Consider the following 7,170-nt stretch of genomic DNA (forward strand, 5'->3'; position numbering starts at 1 on the left):
CCGCTCGGATGGGACATCCGGAGTCCACCCCCGTATGACAAAGAGGACTTCAATTTTTGGAGAACTCGGTTGGAAACATGGTTCCAAATGGATTGGAACCAATGGGTTGTTTTGGAGGACCCATTTGAAGCTCCAACGTACAATAAGGGTAAGCGCCTCCGACCTCAACATTGGACCGAGGAACAAAGGGAGCAAGCGGAGACGGATAAGGAGGCAACAAAAACTTTGTTAAATCTATTACCCTCTAACATAATTTTGACTGTAGGTGAATGCACAAGTGCATGTGATCTTTGGAAGAAGATCATTGCCTATCATGAAGACCTGTAACAATTCCAAGGAGTAGAGGAGTCCAAGGAGAAAGACTCATTGGTCCAAGAAGAGAAGGACCAATCCGATGTTGACACAAGGTCAACATTCAAGGAGGAAAAGGAAGAGGAGGAGAAGGAAGATGAGGAGAGATCATCCACATCTTCAAGAGAGGAAGAGGTGGAAGCATCTACATCCTCAAGGGTTGAAGAGGTGGAAGCACTACCCACATCCTCAAAAGGAGAAGAAGAAGATGATGATGTAACCTCCACAATGCAAGATAAATCAAATGGAGGATCCAGCACCATCCCTACACGTGAAGGTATAATTAGCTCAATTAAAAATAAAAATCATGTCATGTGCTTTGAGTGTAGGGAACATGGACACTATAAGAGCAAGTGTCCAAAATTGGCCAAGAAGAAGGATTAAGTGGCAACCAAGGCTACGGAGAAGCCTAAAGTGGTTGGTCCCGTGGAACGCAAAAGCAAGGAGCACATTGTGTGTTTCTTGTGCAAACAAAATGGACATTATCGAAGCTAATGTCCAAAAGGGAAGAAGACAACCAAAGTCAAAGGAGGAAGCGCAAGTCTAGGGGGAGCTTCCAAGGTAAAAATCAAGGTATCATTTAATGAATCCATTCCTTTGACACATGATAAAAAGCATGCTAGAAATAATGCTTATCATCTTAATGCTATTTATCATGAGAATAGGAAACATGATAGCGTTAAGGGAAAATACTTTCCTCCTCATGCTAGAACTACCACACCTAAGTTTAGGAAGGTAGATAGTAACTTAGGCAATAACTCTAAGGATTATAGATATATGCCTAAAAATAGAAATGCTCAAGGATTCAATGAAAAACCAAAATCTAGGGATTTATAGAGTGAAAACCAAGTCTTGAGGACAAGACTTGATAATTTAGAAAGGACCTTAGTAAGAATGGAAAACATGCTTAGGGGTCAAAATGAGCATAACCTAGGAAAAGCTAGACAAGAGTCATCCAATGGCTATAGGGATTTGGGATACAAACCTAAAGCCAAGAAAGATGTGACTTCCTTTCATAGGGTTCCATATAGCTATGTGACCAACTCTAGGTGTAAAGGTCAAGTCAAGGATACTAGGGAAGGAATCCCTAAAGATTCTTTTGGCAAGACCAATGTGACTAAGACTTCTAAGAAGTCTAACAAAGTCATAAAGAAGGTCACAAGCGAGGTCATCCCAAAAGTTGATCTAGTGAAGGTGACTAAGGCTCCAAAAAGGCCAAATAAAGTCACAAAGAAGGTTACAAGGGAAGTTATCCCTAGGAGTGACCTAGTAGAAGTGACCAAGGCTTCTAAGAAGCCTAGAAAGGTTCTTAGGAAGGTATCTAGGAAAGTTATCCCTAGTGAGTACCTAGAGCATCCAAGGAGTACCAATAGGTTTTGGGTTCCTAGGAGCATATTCTCTACACCCTAGATGGGTTTAGAGAGTGTCAACTTCAATTGGAAAGGTAGTTAACCCAACCTTGGTAAAGTTGACACTTGAGAGCATTTTCAAGGTTATTGTTAACCTTTGAAAATGAGAAGGATTATTAGGGCTACTCTTTGAAAGAGTAATATATGTGTCAAAATTTGAGGAGTTGAATCTAATTTAAATTGACACACTTGAGAGAGGCAAAAGAAATGCCAAATTGGGGTTTGACACTTTCTTGATGAAATTGGGCAATTTAGGATTTAATTTTAAGATTAGCTAAGGTTTAAGGATACTTAGATAGGTAATATAAGTATTTTATTTATGCTAATTTTCCATACTTTGTTTGGCCATCATATATCAGGACATCATATTTATTTTTGCATTCATGATTATTATGAAAAATATTAAAAAAAAATTACCATGTCATATCATACATACATCATGTAGTTATAGGAAATTTTCTTTTGAAAATTATTCCTTCTTGATGTATGTCATAACACATCATGCATCATGTTTAATTCCTTACAATTAAGGACCAATGACATTCACTAACAAGTAACATCCTTGGCGGATGTTCATAACCATCATAATGCCTAGATAGATATGCATGATCCCTTAGTTTAGGATAAAACCAAATATACATCTCACTAAGAATCATAAGGTGACTTGTATATGTTTTAGTACACATTAGATACAAGTGAGATGTTAGGATGGTGAACAAAACTCAAGATGTTGATTTAGTACTTGTTGAGTTTTAGGTTCATCAAAACACATAGTTATGTGTTTTCCAATCATTGGGAAAGCTAATGTACAAGTCATGTGCATTGAGCCCAAAGAACATGGTTGGATATTGGTTTTGAAAATGTTTTTAAAAGGCTTTTGGAAAACCTTGGTGAAGACTATCTTTTAATAGTAATCATCATTGAATAGTTAGACACAAACTTAGAAGAAAACACTAAAGTTTTTACAAGGTCTCAAGTTTGTATCAATCTTTGAAAATAGGAAGTATTTTCATAGAAAATTATTTTTCCTTGATAGAATATACCCTAAATAATGTCTACATGAGTTTCCATGATTTTTAGAGGTTTGTAGAATTTTTAGGGAGTTTCTAAAGTCTGCTGAAATTGAATTTCAGAAAAATCAGAAACTCAATCCATCAGTCGATCAATTGGGATGGTTTTAATTGATCAGTCGATCGATTGGGAAGGCAATTCCCGTGAACAGAAAGTCAGTGGATCGATCAGCTGATCGATTGACCCAGGCTGGATCGATCAGTCGATCGATTCAGAGGGAATTTCTGCAAGCAGAAACTTGCGGAATCGATCAATGGATCGATTGAAGTAGCTTCAATCGATTGAGTCCCAACTTCAATCGATTGGGAAGTCTGATTTTGGCTAGAAAAGCTTGATTTCAGCACATTAAGCCACTTCAAGTTCCAATAATCATTCCAAATCCCTTGAATACATTTGTATACATTTAAGGGGAGTTTTCTTGATAAAAACAGGTATGGATTGGTTAAGATAAATCAAAGTGAAATTTAGGATGGGGTTTAGTTTTAATTTCAAATTTTGGAACCTCAAAACTTCAAGTTTTGGTTTTCAAGGGTCATTAACCATTCCTAACCATTTGGAATACACTTGTATATATTTAAGGGGAGTTTTCATGATGAAAGCAAGTATGGATTGGTTAAGGTAGACTTAAGTGAAGTTTAGGTTGGGGTTAGTTTCATTATTGAATTTTGAACCTCAAAACTTCAAGTTTTGGTTTTCCTAACTGTTTAGGAACTCCAAGTCATTGTTGGTACAATGACAGAACTTTGATCATGTTTTTATGGGGAGTTACTCCTTGAATGCATGAAAATTTACTTTCAAGGACCTTGGAAGGGGGTTAAACCTTCGTGATGGATAATACTCAAGGTTGAGTATTGGGGAACAATGGAAGATTGGTTATCTTCATTGCTAGGATGATAAATGCTCTCGGATGAGCATTGTAGAGTAGGTTACTGTTCAAGGGGGAGCATTGGATTAATGAAGGGGATCGGATCTTCATTGGTAAAGTGAAAAATGTTCTTGGATGAGCATTGAAAAGAAGATTACTGCTCAAGGGAGAGCATTGAATACAATGAACGGGAGTTTCATTGGGAAGTTGATGCATGCTCTAGGATGAGTATTGTGAAGTGAAGTAGAGCTCAAGGGGGAGCTTAAGCGGCAATGAAGAATATGAGATTTTCATTGTGGGGTTGTTAACAACATATGAGGTTGTAAACAACGTAAAGTTAACTCTTATGGAGAAGAGTGTAGGACCGTGATCGTTAGATAGAGGGGGGGGTGAATATCGATTCGCAAACTTGAGTGTAAAAGTACGCAGCGGAAAAGTAAATGAACACAATTGATTTTACTTCGTTCGGAGCCTGTGACGACTCCTACTCGAAGGCCCGTGGTCCTTGACCACTTTCGTTGGGCAATCACTAGCAATTCGAATGTGATTACAAAAAGAGTACAAGAAATGCTAATGAAACAAAGCACAAAGTTGTACCGACAGAAAAAGAAAACTTAAGGAGCAAGGGCGCGTTGTCGGAGCTTTGTTAGCGTCGCTGGAGCACAGAGCAGCAAAGCAATCTGGGAATTCTGAGAGATGTGTTTTTGAAGCTCCACCCCTGGGGCTTCTTTTATATGCTGCTCCGGGCGCCTGGATCCCTTCCGGGCGCCCTGGTGCGACGTGACAAGTCCAGTCAGGATGCTCCACGTGGCGAGGCGACGCAGAGGATAAAACTTGCCTCCGGGCGCCCGGATCCCTTCCGGGCGCCCGGATCCCCTCCGGGCGCCCGGACCACCTTTTTCCAGAGATTCCTTCTCCTGCAAAACAATGTTAGTCCGAGGCAAAATATACCCTGCAACACAGATTGTTAGCACAATGAATTAATAGAAAAAGTATGACTTAGATTCCGTCTTTCCGAGACCGGAATCTAGTCACGATCTCGACTTAGATATCCGAAATGGATCTAAGCCGGATCGACGCCTAATGTTCCCTTCCCGGGAACGCGTCCTCGCAATCACTCCCCTCCAGTGACTTACCTTACTTACCTACCAGACGTCCGGTCAGCCCTTCGACCCGTCTGGACTTCTCGCCAGCTATCCGGTCAGCCCGTCGACCTAGCTGGACTTCTTGCCAAGCGTCTGGTCAGCCCGTCGACTCGCTTGGACTTCTCGCCAGCTATCTGGTCAGCCCGTCGACCTAGCTAGACTTCTTGCCAGACATCCGGTCAGCCCGTCGACCTGTCTGGACTTATCCTGCACACTCGATCAGAGTGTTAGATCAACAATAAACCTAACTTAACCTATTTGTCATTCATCAAAACCTGGGTTAAATCGTAAGTGTTAACCGCACCAACAAAGAGTTTGTTTCAGTTTTTGATATGTGACAAAGGGAGAGAATGGAAGGTTAAGTTAGGCCTTCATTCCAAGCAGAGGGAGTTTGTCCTCTAGGAAAGGGAGAGAATAAAGGAAACTTTTATTCATGCCTTGTCATGAAAGGGTTAAGGCTATGAGATTTAGTCTTGTGATAACAAAGAGGTTAAGGTTATGAGATTTATCCTTAGTGTAAAGAAGCGGTTAAGGCTATGGGATTTAGCCTTGTGATAAATAAGAGGTTAAGGCTATGGGATTTAATCTTGTGATAAAGAAGAGGTTAAGGCTATAAGATTTAGCCTTGGTGTAAAGAAGCGATTAAGGCTATGGGATTTAGCCTTGTGATAAAGAAGAGGTTAAGGCTATGAGATTTAGCCTAACTTAGAGGTATTGTCAAACATCAAAAAGGGAGAGATTGTTGGGGCAATTTCCTTAGGTCAAGGTTGACCAGTTTGACTAAGCTTGAGTTGAGTCAGGATTTGAGTTTTGATGTTTGACAATATAAGAAGATTGCTGGAGCAATTGTCCGGTTAAGGAGATGGTCAAAGGATTGACCAGGTTGATGAGAATACAAGTCAAGTAGGTCAAGGTTGACAGGAGACTTGACTGGGAAAGTCCTAACTGGATGTTAGGCATTTGGAAAGTCTTGGTGAGGAGCCAGGCAACGGGAAAGTCATGGTGAGGAGCTAGGCAACGGGAAAGTCCTAGTGAAGAGCTAGGTAGGAGAAAGTCCTGGTGAGGAGCCAGGCAACGGGAAAATCCTAGTGAGGAGCTAGGCAGGAGAAAGTCCTGATGAGGAGCCAGGCAGTTGAAAAGTCCAAGTGTGATCTTGGTAAAGGAGAAAGTCCTGGTGAGGAGCCAGGCAATTGGAAAGTCCAAGCATGTGGTCTTGGTGTAAAATACCGAAAATAGGCGAATATTAATAAAAGAATTTTCTGGAATTTTTTGGAAATTTTTCGGGAATTTTTCGGAGCTCGTATGGACGAGTTAACGGGGATAAAAATAGGGCCCGGGAAAAGCCTGTTTGGACTACCCATTTAAATGAGGAAAAGTTGAATTTATTTATTTATTTTTGTTTTTTTTTTTCCTTTTCCTTATTTGTTTTCCTTTTCCCGTTTTCTTCTCCGCGAGCCCGTCCCTTGCCCTAAACCTCGCGATGCCTTCTCCTCCCGTGCCCTAACCGGCGCCGCGGCCGTCCTTCTTCTTCCTCACCCTCTGCCCCTCACGGCGACAGCATCCTCTGCCCTAAGATCTCCACCGCCGCCTTTTTCTCTGCCCTAGCCGACGCCACCGCCGCTCGATTCGCTCTCCCTCTTCCGATTTCCTCTCCTCATCTTCCTACCGTGCCCTAGACCTATTGCCGACACTGAGCCACGCAGCCTCGCCACACAACAACGGCGCTGACACCAAGCATCCGCGTGAGATCCGCTGACAACACAACAACCATTGCCGGTATGGGAGTGATGCTGTTGGCCGGTGATGTCGCCCCATCTTTCGATCGCGCCAGTTTCTTTCGACACTGAGCGTCATTCGTGCGACACCCCTCCTCGCCAGAGCAAGCTACAACCGCGACCAGTACCGCATCGCTTATCGTCCAACTCTCGACTGTGCCGGCGCTGTATGATGTTGTTGCCGCGCCATGGTGATCCTAGATCGCTCTGACTCCCCAGTCCCGGCGAAGATTGATGATGGCCATTATCAACAACTCACGAGCCTTCATCCGGTTGTGAGCCACCTTCTCTGTGGATTTTGTTTTGTGAGTTCCAACTAGAGCTTCAAAGGGTATGAGCAGTGGAGTATCCTGCTACCGACTATCATTGGAGGTAACCACTCATTTCTAATAAATGCTTTTGGTGTAAAGCTAAGGTTGATGATGATTTTGGGGCATTAGGTTGGTTGGGCAGCAATTTCTCTTGGTGTTGACCACTGTTATCGACAGGAGGATGTTTCGGTCGCAAGGCAACAGTGGAGTCCTCAGATTTGGGAGGGACAGTGATTTCATCTG

The sequence above is a fragment of the Zingiber officinale genome, chromosome 7A (genome assembly GCF_018446385.1).
Source record: "Zingiber officinale cultivar Zhangliang chromosome 7A, Zo_v1.1, whole genome shotgun sequence".
In the NCBI taxonomy this organism is placed as follows: Eukaryota; Viridiplantae; Streptophyta; class Magnoliopsida; order Zingiberales; family Zingiberaceae; genus Zingiber; species Zingiber officinale.